At 41.0% G+C, this 16,456-nt stretch overlaps 1 protein-coding gene across 7 annotated transcripts in view; it reads right to left on the bottom strand.

The window, feature by feature from the left end:
* Positions 1-16,456, bottom strand: part of bbs9 (Bardet-Biedl syndrome 9) — a 453,250-nt gene that overhangs the window by 252,056 nt on the left and 184,738 nt on the right. The window lies entirely within an intron of this gene.

Genomic DNA, 16,456 nt, shown 5'->3' with positions numbered 1-16,456 from the left:
AAAATTATATTCACAGAGAACAATTGGGAAATCTCCCCTTAGGGATACGTGCAGTAATGAATGTGGTGAAGAGAGGCAACATTTGAAAGGATCCTATCTTCCCTGCTTTGCTGCCCTGAATTGTTACACATTCCAAAATGATTCCTGTCCTTTGTTTGTGCCAAAATGTCGTTAAGTATGAAAATGACAAGAGGCCATCACACCGGCCACACAAGCAGAGTGTATTGGGCCCAGGCTTCAGATCACTACAGGTACCATCATAATCAGTTAACCACACAAAACTTTTAGACTACTTAAAAAGGGATAAAAGCAAAAAACTGCGGATGCTGGAAATCCAAAACAAAAACAAAAATACCTGGAAAAGCTCAGCAGGTCTGACAGCATCTGTGAAGAGGAACACAGTTAACATTTCGAGGCCGTATGTCTCATAACAGTTTTTCCAGGTATTTTTGTTTTTACTTAAAAAGGGACTTTGTTAAAACAGATCTATACTGGGCACTGCTCAATCTGTAAATTGCTCAGTATGGTTACTGGATCAATCATCACTACCATGTAATTTGTTGTCTAGAAGCAATGGATGCAAATGCCATATGTCAGCATGTAATGGTGATACTGAATGGAGACAAAGCACATTATTCCCTTATAAACTAATCCTTTTAGTGACAAACAGAAAAACTAGAAGTATGGGAGCCTTACTGGGCTAGTCATGACTGCTGCCAACTTGTGTTTAATTGAGTTTGATAATCCAGTATTGAGCAATACTTTAAGAAGTGATTGGGGTGGGGCAGGTGTGGGGGAGAGCGCACTAGAGACACTGTTTTGCTCGAAAATGTTATAAGAGTTTAAGGGTTTATTCATTAGGCTTGTAAGGTTGAACAGCAGTGTTTATTGGTAATAAATAACTATTTACAAAGTATATTCCAAACTAGGAGCTAACTTCATGCTGATTACTCCTTGGCTCTCTCCATACAACTCTGTCTACTGTCATGTATCTCTCTACATCATACTATTGGTGATACTGTTCTCCAGTCTCACATTAACCCTTGCTATGCCGAACACGCTTATACTACATAAAGTACGCTCCTAGAAAAACTTAACAATATTCAAATTATTTCCTGCCTGAGAGGTGACATTTAACTTGCTGTAAAAGCTTTCCAATAGAGAGTTTTGTGATCCTGAACCCAGTCAGTGGTTTCCAGTGGGAGATTATCTCATCGTGTCATTTGAGCTCATCATTTCACCTGTCAAATCTGTTCTCTGAGGCAAAATTTGCATAAGAAAATATCTGTTCTCAGGAAGGCATATTCAGAATGACTTGTGTCTCTATTACGTGTTTTGGAGTGGGGTTGAGGAATAATTAAAAGTACTCTGCATAAAGAACAGTTCTATCTCAATGTCTCACTTTTTGTGTTCTCAATATTCTCTCGTTTGGAAGCTTCTGTAACAAACCACAGTATCATATCCTAAAATAGCTGACAATTCTCCCAAGTGGCTGGCTTTCTGTGTAAGCTTGGCAGTGGTGGCCAGACTATTCTACCATGGAGAGAACTACCCTCTGATCAGCTAAGATCCACAAATGCACATTTTTGCACAAAGGTTACTGAATAGACATCTGGAGGAAACAACCATGACTGATTGTTATCCCTTTCATAGCCAAGAGCCAGATGTAATTGCAGCTGAAGCAAAGACCACCCCTAAGTTTGCAAAGACCAAGGGAAAATAATGACCAAATGTTACATTAAAGAAAAAAATGGAAGTTCCCAAGTTTATAATTTGTTAACTTTTCATTTTTTCAGATAATTTGAAATTACTATCTAGAACACAGTCATCTGCTGAATTGGTACCTCTGTCATTAGGTACAATCTCCAGACCCTCTACACCGTGGCTGCAGCGTGCACATTCTAAAGGATGAACTGCACCACGTATGCCTCACCAAATTAACTTCATCAAGAAGGACACGAGCAGCAAGAACATAGGGACATCGCCCACCAAACCCCCCCACCAGTCACACATCTCCAGACTTCGATGAGTCCTGCTGTTCCTTTGTCATGGTTGGAATTCACTACTGAACACATTTATCATCTTCTGTGTCAGCCATGGCTCAATTGGTAAGATACGTGCCTTTGAATCACAAGGTTCTGGGTTGAAGTTCCAGGACTTGAGCACAGAAATCAAAGCTGACACTCCTACACAACTGAGGGAGCACTGCGCTCTCGGAGCTGACGTCTTTTTGGATGAGACATTAAACTGAGGACCCACCTGCCTGCTGGGGTGGATATAAATGATCCCACTGCACTAGTTCAAAGCAGAGCAAGTGAGTTATCCCTGGGTGTCCTGGTCAATATTTATCCCTCAATCCACATGGCAAAAAAAGATAATTTGGTCATTATCATATTTCTGCTTGTTGGAATTTGCTGAGCGCAAATTAGCAGCCACGTTCCCTAGATTACAACATTGACTACATTTCATGAAGTATTTCATTGGCTGTAAAGCACTTAGAGATGTATGGCAGACATGAAAAGTGCTATACAAACGTAAGTCTTTCTTTTTCTTTTTTGAAGCCAGCTTGAATTAGTTACTTCATTGACATAGCTAGGAGGATCCAAACAGTTAAAGCAGCAGAGAATTCTCAAAGACTGGCCCACTGATTGACTTATTCATCAAGCAAGGTTGGGCTGGTTTCCAGGATGTATTTTCTTGAATGGTATACTGCAAGAGACAAATATGAGATTTTCCTTCCATATGAAGAGCCTATCGCTCCAGTAGACTAATGCCAGATAGATGACAGACTAAGATAACAAATTCCAAGAAAATTGACATTCTGTGCACAAAAGTAAAGTTCTGCAGTGGACTCCAAGTTTGATGCAGGAAGATGGGAAGACTGAAGACTGACTATCCCTGCAGTGCCAAGCTCAGAAACGCATCATGCTACTTCAATGGCTGGAAGAGAGATTATTGTGTGACAGAAAATAAATACCACATGTTATTGCTGGATATAAGAGCTGTTGGGCCTGCTTCAAGTCAAGAAGCTGCAAGCCAAGAATATGAGTCCAATTGGTGGCTGTAAGGAAATGGAATTTTTGTAAAACCCACCATAAGTGATGTGTATGTTAAATATAATCATTTAATATATTTTTATGCTAATATGTATGTCATCACAGAAAGTAATGCAATAACATGTAATTCAGTTCTCTTGCACAGCTAGCACGTATAAGCTGAAGCAACAAGTCTCCATTAATGGTTTGTGTTCAAACTCTCTGCCTGCCTAAATCTCAGCATCCTTTGTATTAATCCAGAAGGAGATAGTACAACAAAAGAATAACCACATAAACAAATGTTTAATGATCAGAGCATTGATGAAAAACAACAAAAAGCCTAAAACACTTAGACCTGGGTACAAGAGTCTAAAGGTTTGACACAGGGCCAGTAGGCCATGAGGTCAACTCCCACCGTGGAAAGTTGTGAAATTGAATTAATTAAAACTGGTCATTGGTGGGCTAGCCGAAAGCTGTTAGATTGTCATAAAAACCCAACTGCTTCAACTAATGCAACCTTCCGACCCTACCTGGTCTGGCCTACTTGTAACTCCAGTTCCACATTATGTGGCTGACTAATGACTCAGGGATGGACAATAAATGTTGCCTTGCCAGTGTTGGACAGATCCCAAAAACAAGTGAAAAGAACTGGTTTTCAATGTAGTTACTATGGCCCTGAAGGTGCAAAAGGACATCAGAGGCAACACAAGTTACTAATTTAATGGAAAGTATCTGATGCTGAACCTCTTCCATCTTACACTGCAATGAGACTCAGCAAGAATAACAATTTGTAATTGCAATAATAAGAATCTGAGATGCTTGCATATAAGTAAGCTGCTGCCAATCAATAGCCGAGCTACTGGAGACTGAGATCAAAACAAACAATAGGTGAAGCGGACATCTACAATGGCATATAGTAATAGCAGTGATTTCAATGCTGAAAACACCATAATATTGGGACCAGGAACAATCAATGACATGGTACTGATGGGGAATTTGAATGTCAACAGATACAGATAAGTGGTCTTTTACTTAAGAGTTTGACCAGAGCACCTGTAATCAGACTAGAGGACAAGGCATTGGTATGTCCTCCTAAGTGGAAAAAATTCAACTCAATCACTGTCTGAACTGAGAGAGAAGGTACCGAGTCTCAGTTAAAAAAAGAAAAATGCGACCAATGATAAATCATGAAAGTACTGGGGGAATGTATCCCAGTACACTCAGAACAAATGTTAATCAGAAATTAGACAAAAATAATGAATTCTGAAAATAAATATTCCAGTCAATTGGCAGAGCTGGGAGACAAATACTGAACGGCAACCTTACAGTTGTAGATTATCAATTGGCAGTTACCATGTGAAGCTTTTAGAAAACATTCACATTTGTATATAAAGGATTCTCAATTAACTGTCTATATGGTCCTGAACATAGTGAAGTCTGCATTTGTTTAAAGCTCTCTGTTGAAATGATCTCACAGGAACAGTAAATTTTGACTGTAGTAAAGGTTATTGAAAAACAGCTTACCACCTATGGCAACTGACTGAAAACAAATAATGTGCTTATTAGGGTTTAATTTCATAAAATATCACACAGATGTCAAATTTTATTAGCTGCAGAAGAAACATTCATTGATAGTCGATTCCAGAAGAACTTTCCCATTCTTCTGAACTCCAGTGCATACAGGCCGAGCTTGTCTAACCTTTCCTCATAACACCCCGATCCCAACTCTCAGTCGCGTGAATCTTCCCTGAACCGCTTCTAACACATTTATATCCTTTCTTAAATAAGTAGACCAAAACTACACAGTACTCCAGATGTGCCTCACCAACACCCTGTACAACTGTAACAAAACATCTCTACTTTTATATTCCATTCCCCTTGCAATAAACGACAACATTCCATTTGCCTTCCTAATCCTTGCTGTACCTGCACACTAACTTCTTGTGATTCATGTACCGGGACACCCAGATCCCTCTGTACCTCAGAGTTCTGCAATCTCTCTCCATTTAAATAATATGCTGCTTTTCTATTCTTCCTGTCAAAATGGACAAGTTCACATTTTTCCACATTATACTCAATCTGCCAATTTTTTGCCCGCTTATTTAACCTATGTACCTTTGCAGACTCCTTATGTCCTCTTCACAACTTACTTTCCTAACCATACATTTGGTCCCTTCATCCAAGTCATTGATATAAAGTGTAAATAGCTGAGACCCCAGCACTGATCCCTGTAGCACTCCACTCGATACATCTCGCCAACCTGAAAATGACCCATTTTTGTTTCCTGTTAACTAACCAATCCTCTATCTAGGCTAATATGTTACCCCCTACACAATGAGCTCTTATTTTGCGTAAGTATAATTTTAATAAAGTTTAAATAAATAACAATAAAATAACATTTTCAAAGGGGTCTACCATTCAAGATGGAGATGAAGAGGAATCTCTTCTTTCAGAGGGTTAATATGTGGAATTCTCTTCCCTAAAGAGCAGTGGAGGCTGGGTCATTGAATATATTCAAGGCTGAGTTGGAGAGATTTTTTTTAGCTAAAAGGGAGTCGAGAGTATGGGGGGGCAGACAAGGAAGTGGAAATCAGATCAGCCATGATCTTACTGAATGGCAGGTCAGACTCGAGGGGCCAAATAGGCCACACAGAAGCTTCATGGCCCTTCCCACCTCACTGTGGATAAGTGCTGCAAAAGCTGTAACCCAAGTGACATGTTTGTGTACACTTCATGGTCCTGCTGCCGCATCCAAACATTTTATGAAGGGATTGGGAATGCCACAAATGTCCTGATCAGCACTGACATTCCCATAGACCTAGGGATGTGAAGCACGGACAAGCAGAAGATACAACAATCCCCCACAACCATGTGGAATAAGCACCAGTGGGGAAATATCCTGGTCAAAGCGTGTGATTTATGGCACCTGTCAAGACCTCCACTTCCTTGAAGCCAATACAAGACTCCTCTCACAAACCCAGTACACCCCTGTAGAGGGACAGACAGATTAATGCCAATGTAAGTGCGGCCCCATTGGTCTCCTGCAGTACAGAAAGGCACCCCTAATACTGATGCGATAACTCCAAGCACTCCTGCAAGTTTACTTCTCCCAACCCATATTCTCCCTGACCCTGAAACATAATAAGCTACAGCACAAAAGTGCCCTCCTGTAAATGCAGTGTTGAGAATATACACCACTACATCATCAATGCAAAATTCAGTGCAAGGTCAATTTAAAGGGAAACATGCTTCTACCCAGACCAATTGTTATTTAAATATTTGTAAGCTTTGTATTTCCATTGTAGGTAAACTCTTCAAATCCATAACTGCAAGAAAAAATTAGTAAGCATTTAGAAACACATGGATTAGACAAGGACAACAGCATTGGCAAGTCATGCTTGACAAACTGGGGTGTTTTTAAGGTCTGAATGGATATTGGGAGTGCATCATAAGAGCCTCAATGTGGATTTGAGGAGATAGGAACATAGGAAATGGGAGCAGGAGTAAGCCATCTGGCCCCTGGAGCCTGTTCCAAGTGCTCGATAAGCTGTTTAACAAGAGGCTCATTAGATAAACAGGCATCTGGTATGAGAGTAACTATAGCGACAAATAGAAATTTGGTTGACAGACAAGAAACAAAGGGTTAGGCAAATGGGTGTTTGGATCACTGAAGGGTTGGAAGTGCCGCGCCTCAGGGGTCAGTGCTGAGTCCAGTTTTGCCTCAGTGTTTTTTACATAAACAGATGACTTGGACTTGGCTGTAAAGAGCACAACAAATCAAAGTTTTCTGATGACACAAAAGTAGGGGGATGAGAAATGAGGGGACTGAGACAGATTTCAGGAAGACACAGACAGGTTAGTGGAATAGCAGATGCAATTTTATGTGGATAGGTGCAAGTTATACATCTTGGGAGGAAAAAGGACTGGGAGTTTACACTTAATGGGAAGATACAGAGGGCCATGGATGAACAGAAATCTAGGAATTCAAATCATAATTTCACCACTGTGGGTGTATCTACACCACATGGACTGCAGTGGTTCAAGAAAGCAACTCACCATCACCTTCTCAAGGGCAATTAGGAATGGGCAATAAATGACACCCAAATCCCATGAATGAATAAAAAAACTTCATGATGTGACTACAGGTAAATAAAGCCATGCGGAGGGCAATAGAATTTAGGGCTTTATGAACAGAAATATACAGTACGAAAGTAAAGAAATAAAACATTTATACAAAATAGTGCTTAGGTCATAGTTGGTGACTGCAGTTTTGCGCACATATTATAGAAAGGACATTAAGTCTATGGTGTACAGCGTAGACTCACCAGGAAGGTGCCTGGGATGGGAATCTATTGTCATGAGAAGGCACTTGAGATACTGGGTCTATAGCCACTGGAACTGAGAGCAGATGGAGGATTTCATCGAAGTTTTTTTTCAAATATAGAAGAGTTTTGACAGAGTTAATAGGAAAAGGCTCTGGCGGGGAGTTAGCAATGAGGTTCATCAATTTAAAATGATCACAGGGCGGAGAGAAGGGACAGGAGAATCCATTACAGAGGATTGTTGAAACACCAAATGTGTTATCACAGGAAGTAGCTAAGGCAAAGACTATTGTACCTTTTAGGGAAATAGCAGATAAATATTTGAACAGAAGAAGAAAGAGCTATGGGGAGAGCACAGAGCTAAGGGATTAGATTTTGATTGCTCCAAAGAGCCAGCAGATAGACAATGAACCAAATGACCTCCTTCAGTATTGTAAACCTCAGTGGTGATTTGTAATCTGCTTTTTATTGATTGGCCTCTTGATATAAAATGTTTTAATGAAAAACATATTTGAAACAAAACACAGCAAAAATAATATTTCCAAATACCAATTTATCGAGATCCATTTTGAGATCTCACAGCTGGTCCATATGGTTTATATTCTTCAGTGACATCTACAATCAACCAGCATCAGGGCCCTGTTTTTCAGGAAATCCGTATCATGCACCTGATCATATTTAAAGTAAGTGAATTCATTGAAGTTAAACAAAGCAGCACAGAGTTTTTATGTCAAGTTGAAGGGTTATCAGCTTTCACCGGCATATACCAGCACAAAAGATTTGAACAACATGCCTCCAAAGAGATGGTTTTCATTTAATGCTGATTAAAATGAATTTCAAAAGTTTTGATTTTTTTCACCTTTTCCATTACCCCTTTCCATTCTTCACCTCAGGGCAATTGTCACCAGAATAGTGTGAACTTATCAATCAATACTCCCCTGAATGCCAGATGAATGAAGACATAGCCGAACTAAGCCAGAAAGTCAGAGGTTTGATTCCTAGTTTGTGCTGATTGAAGAAGTGAGATTTATTTGCTTGGCTCAGTGGGCCTGGGTTAGACAGATGTATAATCAGTGCGGATTCTTGCTTCAGATTGCCTATCATTTGGTGGAAAGTGCACTTGTGTGGATGAAGAGAGAATTAGACTCTGTTATGGTGAGCTACACAGTCACATAGCCTGGCTGCAGTACAGATTAAAGAATGGCCACTTGGAAAACGGATTGGAGAGGGTACTAGCATCATGGAATGACACTCCCAAGCACAGGTCAGCATCCTGGGAGGGGAAATTGGAAACACGAAGCAAATACTATTCAATAAGTTAGATGGCAGTAATTCAAATAGTTACGTTCAAAAACTGCGAGAATGGAGTTCAGGCACTTTGAAACACAATAGAACACCTAGACTAAATCACTGTTGTACAGTACATTCGTTGCCACTTATTAAGCAATCTCTTTTATGCTGTATTTAAGTAAAGCAATTTTTTTTATTGTTGTGTGGTCACTATGTCTCTTATTAAAACTTGAGCTCATCCAACCTCTGCTGACCTTCTAATTTGCACCAAGTCTTCTTCACCGATTACCATCTACTATGCTCACTTACAAACAGTGGTCCTGGTCCAGCATCACCTTGATTTTAAAATTCACATCCTTGTTTACAAATCTCACTGTGGCCCCATCCCTCACTATCTCTGTAATTTCCTCCAGTCCGGCAACCCTCCTCCAATTCTGGTCACATGTGCATTCCCGATTTTAATTGCTCCATCATCGGCAGCCATGCTTCTAATTTTGTTCAATAATACTTGTGAAGTGCCTTGGGATGTTCTTACCATAGTAAAAGCGCTATCTAAATGCAAGGTTCTGTTGTTGCTGATCACTTAAGTTATAAAGCAGCATCACTGAGAAACAAGTTCTTATTATATTGTAAGATCAAGGACTGGTGAACATCTAAACATATTGAACACCTTGCTGAAACACTAAATCCAATCATTCCCAAGCAAATTAATGTAAATACATCAACAGCTGCAGCTTTCCACATGTGGCCACCTTAGTCAGAAGCTCCTCTGTGCCTCAGTTGAATATTTGGGCCTGAATTTTACCTTTGGCGGGTGCACCCGATCGGTGGGCCCAGGAGCGGTCGAGATACAAACCACCGACCGCAAATCGGTCCCCGATCACAATTTCATGCCGGCCAGCCAATTAACAGCCAGCCAGCATGAAATGTGCGCAGAAATGCTCAGCGCTGCCAGGGTGGGGGTGGGAAGAGGGCGGGCGACAATGTCGTCGTGAGTGCGGGTGAGCGCTGCGAGAAAGCTTCCTGAAGGCAGACGGCTGTCTCAGGGAGCTGCAGACCTGAAAATCATCAAATAAAGGTTTTAAAAGCTGAAAAAAAAAGTCCATGCATCACAATCAATCACCTGAAAATGTAGCTGATAAAAATGCTGCCCACAGATATTTATTTTTATTTTATTTCATAATGGAAATTTCATCCCAGCCTTGGATGAGGTTTGATGAAAAATGCAAAGTCCGCCTGGCCGATTCGTCCATCCACCAACCGTAAGATTGGGCAGGCCACAAAAAATTGGAGACAATTGCGCTGTTAATGGGCTTAATTGTCGGCGGGCAGGCCTACAAATTTTGCATGTGCCCGCTGAGCGAAATATCGCACGAATGTACGATAACGTCGGGATGCTCGCCCAATGTCTTCTCACATGATTTTACACCCAATCGGGTCATTAGGGCGCACGCCCCCAGGACATAAAATTCAGCCCTTGGTTTCATTCAGAGTCAGGTTTTAGATCTTTGGCCAGTGGTGTGGAGTGCAGGTGGCAGACAGGGCAGTCCTATTCCACTGGACTTCGTCTTGCTTTTTTAAAAGTAGCCATGAATCCTTTGGCACAAAAGGAACTCTGACCAAGACAGCAGTTCTTCTTGCTTTTGTTGTCAATGTCTTATACCCTTGCATATCATCATTTATTACAGAGCAGGATGCCCTACACTGGAACAATGCTGGCTAGGGTCTAATTAAGCTAAACGAAATCTATAAATTAAACCTTTGTGCATCGCACCTCCACCCATGCTCTGAAGGGAACTAGTGATAGTTGATGTAGCCTGGTCTGTGTAACTCACATTGCAAGAAAAAATAAAGAAAGGATCAGAACTGTGTAACTAAAGTACAAGATGAAATATCAGAATGGAGGGAATGGAAGTCCACACTTTCAAATTAACTTGCAGAGCCAGAGTGGTTGCTCGGCAGCAGTTATAACTTAGTACAACATTAAAAACTCAGTAACACTTCATTCAACAAGGCTCAGCATTTTTGTTGCTTTTTGCAGTGAGAATAATGAACAAGAGGCTGAAGTTCATTTCAAATCAGCGATTCTGTGTTGATTGGATCTGCAAAGATTGTAAGAGGGTACCATGTAGAGGAGAAGGCTTTCAGTGACAGCAACTTCCTGCATCTCCGCGCTTAACTGCACATGTGCAGCACCAGAAGTTGCTGCCAGTTTTGCACAGTAATGAAGGCGAGCGCTGACATTTTCATCATCATTACAAACACAAATTCCAAGCCATTAACTTTCTTTCACACTGTGCCCTTAACATCCACCCCACACCCCACAGGGTGATGGAAATATACAATTAAGTCAGTAAGTTAAACAAAGAGAATGTCCTACAGTGATGATATAAGTGTAACAGTTTTTCTTAATTAAAAAGATCAAGGCTGTCAATCAGAACTAACATTACCTATTATTTTAGCTTAATGCACTGTATAACTACAGTTCTTGGAAGAAAAAACTCCTCAAGGGATGTTAGGTGCCTCAAACTCAGTCAGTGTTAAAAGCACAGGGATAATGTGGCTGAAAACATTTAACAATTTAATGTTTCACCAAATCAACGCTCCCTAAGTTACATTGTGGGAGCTCCCCTGGGGCAAACACCTGTCCTTGAATCAGTGACAAGTCATTACATGCTGCCCTGGCCCTTGTCACGCTTTACATTTGCCTGAGTGAGTTTAGTTCATTTGCGCACTGCATGCCTACTTGGATCCACCTTTCAAGTTAAACTCTGGAAAATTAATTGTAACCTTTAGTCACTGACCATCCTTCTCCAGTGGCTCAGTCACTTAGCTGTGCCTGGCCCTTGGGAAAAGTATTTGCTCAGTGCAATCAGCATAAAAAAAGCTTAAAATGAGGAAGCCTTGATTTGCACCAGCAGTAGTCCATTGCTGACATTTACAGGTTTAACTTGCACAGATACATGCTTAGATAACGGTAGTACATTGTAAATGTCATGCCCTTTCATGTCTTATCTGCTTGGACGGTAGGGCCCCACAGCTACTGTAAGAGAGTTACTGAATTTCCTACAATACTCTTATTGTGTGATCAGGTGCCTGTAGGGCATCGAGAAGGCAAGCCATGCTACAAAGCTCCAGATACTTGCTGACCAACATTCAGGCAGTACTAATTAAGACCAGCACACCATCAAGTACTGACGATCAGAGGTTTAATTTCAGTTCACTAGAACCTTATACATCTTGTTCCTTCAAGTCTTTGCAGCCATAGATGGCTCTCAGTGGTGATCAAAAGGTAGCTCTAAAAGAATTACAGAACAATGTGTTGAAGGAAATTGCATCAGGAAAGACATCTGACTCCTTTACATTATGTTTCTGTACCTGGTGTCACACAGAGAAACACCAGGAACATTTATTGACTCTGTGCTCAGTTCTCAAATACAAGAGTTGCCACATGAAGCAAGATGAGAAATGCATTCAGACGGGCACAACTTCCTTCATTATTTCTATCAGGCATGCGAGACTGCAGTCCAGACAACATCAGGAGTGGATAAGGTCTATGTCTATGTCGCTGCACAGTATTATGACACAGCTGATGGTGAAGGCCTAGTTGTTCAAATCCCAGAGGGAAACTTGAAACTACTGTCATAACCCATTTTTGCAATTTGTAATTTTGAGATGCAGACTTTGGAATTCAGTAGGAAGGAGACCGAGTCTTGTGGTTTTTATATAAAACTAAATTAAACATTTATTAATTTAACAAATTAAACACATACACATGGCTACAAATTACTACTATAATAACTTTTTAACAAATCCCCAAATTAATCACCCCAGGTAAATCTCTACGAAGGCACAGTAACCCATGGACTTTAAATAGATACCAGGCAAAGCACATTTGACCTCACAAATTCCAAATGAGGTTCCTTTGCAAGTTGGTTGGAGGTGTACAGGCTGGTTAGGCCTTAAATGCCTCTACCTTACACACACAAACTCCTTTCTTTATATACCTAGCTTTCCATTTAAATGTAAATTTTCCATTGTACCACTAGGTCTTTTGAACTTCAGCTCTTCTAACAATAAAACCCCTTTCATAGCACCAATTTTATTAGTAAGCTGAAAAAATAAACACATTGTTTGGCTTCTTCTAGCTAGGTGCAAGACTTTACCCAGAGTCTTGTATGGTTTATTCAACAAATGCAAATGAACACTTTACCTTACCGTTCACCCAATTTACATCTCAAAACTACTATACATCAAAGCACCCAGACTAGCTGGCTTTAATCCAATTAAGACACACACAGGCATGCACCTATCACAGACCCCCACTAGAATTCTATTTTAAAAATCATTTCCAATGACATTATGCACATTAGTATCTCTTCACCACAACAGTATGTTCAGGGCCCAGTCAGTGATGGAACAATTAAAATCAGGTCTGCACAAGAAGCAAGAATTAAAGGGGTGCAGATATCAGATAGGACTGTAGGAGATTACAAAAATAGTAAGAGACCAGGCTTTTAGGAATTTGGAAACAACAATGAGAATTTTAAATTCAAAGCTTTGTTTAGCCAGGAGTCAATGAGGGGCAGCGAGCACAGGGGTGATAGGTTATGAGACTTGGTATAAGGACATGGGCAGGAGAGTTTTGGATGAACCTCAGGTTTACGAAGGTTAGAATATGGACATTACAACACAGTCCTGTCCGACTGTCAAATCTAGAGTTAGCAGAGGCATGGAAGAGGGCTTCAGCAGCAGCTGAGCTGAGGTAGAGCAGATTCAAGCAATGTTAAAGAGGTGGAAATCAGCGGTCTTAGAGACAGCGCAGATAATGCATTCAGGAGCTCATCTTGGAGTCCAATATGATACCAAACAGTTATCAGGGAGACAGATAAGAGTTGGTTGCTATTGAATGGAGTTGGCGAGTAGGGAACGGAGCTGGTAGCAGGTACCAAAGACAATGGTTATGGTCTTCCCTAAATTTAACTGGGGAAAATTTCTGCTCCTATTTTCTATGTTTCTATATCCAGAAGACATTTGATAAAGGTGCCACATCAAAGGTTATTGCGAAAAATAAAACCTTATGGTGTAGTGGGTAACATATTGGCATTTAGAAAATTGGCTGGCTGGCAGAAAACAGACAGTATGCATAAATGGATCTTTTTCTGATATATAGGATGTGACGAGTGGAGTCCCACAGGGGTCTGTGCTAGTGCCTCAAATTTTTGCAATTTATATCAATGGCTTAGATGAGGGGAACGGAGGCATGGTAGCTAAATGTGCAGATGACACAAAGATAGGTAGGAGAGTATGTTGTGAAGAGGACGTAAGGATGTTGCAGATGGAAATAGATAGGTTGAATGAGTGGGCAAAAATCTGTCCGATGGAGTATAATGTGGGAAAATGTGAAGCTGTTCACTTTGGCAGGAAGAAAATAAAAGCAGAGCATTGCTTAAAGGGAGAACAACTGCAGAATTCTGAGGTGCAGAGGGATCTAGGTGTCTAGTGCATGAGTCACAAAAAGTTAGCACGCAGGTACAGCAAGTAATTAAGAAGGCTAATGGAATTGAACATAAAAGTAAGGGTGTTATGCTTGAGCTAGACAGGGCATTGGTAAGACCAGATCTCGAATACTGTGTGCAGTTTTGGTCTCCTTATTTAAGGAAGAATGTAAATGTGTTGGAGGGGGTTCAGAGGAGGTTTACTAGATTGATACCTGGAATGAGCGGGTTGTCTTATGAGAAAAGGTTGGACAGACTGCGCTTGTGTCCACTGGAGTTTAGAAGAGTGAACGGTGACTTGATTGAAGTATATAAGATACTGAATGGTCTCGACAAAGTGGTCGTGGAAAGGATGTTTCCCCTTGTGGTTGAGTCCAGGACTAGGGGGTAATGGTTTAAAATTAGTGGTCGCCTTTTTAGGACAGAGATGAAGAGAAATTTTTTTCTGATGGTTGTGCGGCTTTGGAATTCCCTGCCTCAGAAGGCAGTGAAGGCGGTGTCATTTCATATTTTTAAGGAAGAGGAAGATTGATTTCCTTGCCTAACAAGAATCTAAGGTTATCAGAGGTAGATGGGAATGTGGAATTCGCAACACAAACAGATCAGCCATGATCTTATTGAATGTGTTATGATCCCAGCTGATGGTACTGCTGGACAAGCCTGATCCCAGGATGGAACTGGTCTGGACAGGTCTCAACTTTTATCTTCTGTTTAGTTACGTGGAGCAGCTACTGAACAGAGTCACAGGAGTCAGCTAATGAACTTTTAACAAAAGAATAAAACATTTATTAAACAAGAAATGATGAACTATGTTACACTGCTCCTTCACCCACAACTACACCTTTACAGAAACATAAAGATGGGCAAGGATAACACAAGGTACAAAAGCTATCTTATTCTCTTACTGTTCACAGTAAGTACACAGTCCATGTAAACAAATAGGCTACCGTCAGACACATCACACTCTGAAACACATGACAGATGCCACCCTAAACAGATGCGATGGGTCTCTCCTCAACTCCCCCCAGACGCTTGTCACACTGAGCCAACCAATCTCACTGAATTCCATCTTTCACATGAGGGTTTCCAATCTCCACTCTCCAAGAACTCGCTTTGGAGTCTACTTTCAAACTAACACTTTCTCTCAGATGCTTTCCGCACGGTTCAAGCAGGAGCTCACCACCACCTTCTCAAGGGCAACTAGGGATGGGCAATAAATGCTGGCCCAGCCAGCAAAGTCCACATCCCATGAATGAAAAGAAAAGGGCCTTTTCCAGACTCATGCTCTTCCTTTTAATAGAAGGTCTTCTTAAGACCCCTTCTTTCTGTATCACTCCTTGGCCTTGGGACCTTTCAGATTTTTGGGGGGAAATCTACTCTCTCTGCAGTTCCCTGTCCCAGTAGACTGTTGACAACTTGGTATCTCCCTTGAGATCAAGAACTCACTTAACATTCACTGTTATTTTAACTTAGAGCAACTCATCTAAGGTTCTTAGACTTATTTCCCTCAGCAGTCAGCTAGGGAGAAACTTTAACTGTTACCTTCAACTTACAGCATAACTCAAACCGCTTTTGGTTTGTGTGCATGTGTGCACGCACATGCGAGGCCTCCCTCTCTGGACCCCTGCTACTAGGCAACAACATAGTTTTTTCTACTCTTGTTTGCTTTAACTCTCCTTCAAGCATCGTAAAAATCTCATTAGAAATGGAGGCTTCTTTTAAAGTGAAACTAAAACTCAACTTCTCCTTTTCTTAACAGACAAATACAGAAATACAAATCAAATTTAAACATTAAAGATATACCTCATTCTTAACACACCCAAATACACATACAACTTACTTAAACTCTCTCTATTTCCTAACAAATGGCAGAGCAGGCTCGAGGGGCCGAATGGCCTACTCTGCTCCAGTTTCATATGTACACATACACTTATAGGTTATATTTACAATATACATTTCATGTCCAACATTCTTTGGTGCACGCATCCTGAGAACTTTTCCACAGATTCTAGCTCCTTGGTGCATTGTGGCAGGAGGGCCTCAGGCTCTCCCCATTGAGACAGCTGCCCCAAGCTGCAGTGCATCCCTCAGCACATAGTCCTGGACGAGGGATTCCGCCAAATGACTGACAGTTTGCTCAATGAACCATCTGACAGGATCCACCATCTCCTTTTCCTGCAGGGCTGCAAGGACATTAAGTGCGGGCCACTGCCTGATGGACATATGGTCAATGGTATTTTTCTGTACATATTCTTTCATGAGGACCAGGTGGTACAGCACGGTCCAAATAAATGGAGCTTTCCACAGAAAT

Source organism: Cetorhinus maximus, chromosome 4 (genome assembly GCF_964194155.1).
Source record: "Cetorhinus maximus chromosome 4, sCetMax3.hap1.1, whole genome shotgun sequence".
Lineage (NCBI taxonomy): Eukaryota > Metazoa > Chordata > Chondrichthyes > Lamniformes > Cetorhinidae > Cetorhinus > Cetorhinus maximus.
This window is presented reverse-complemented; position numbering and strand designations above follow the sequence as displayed.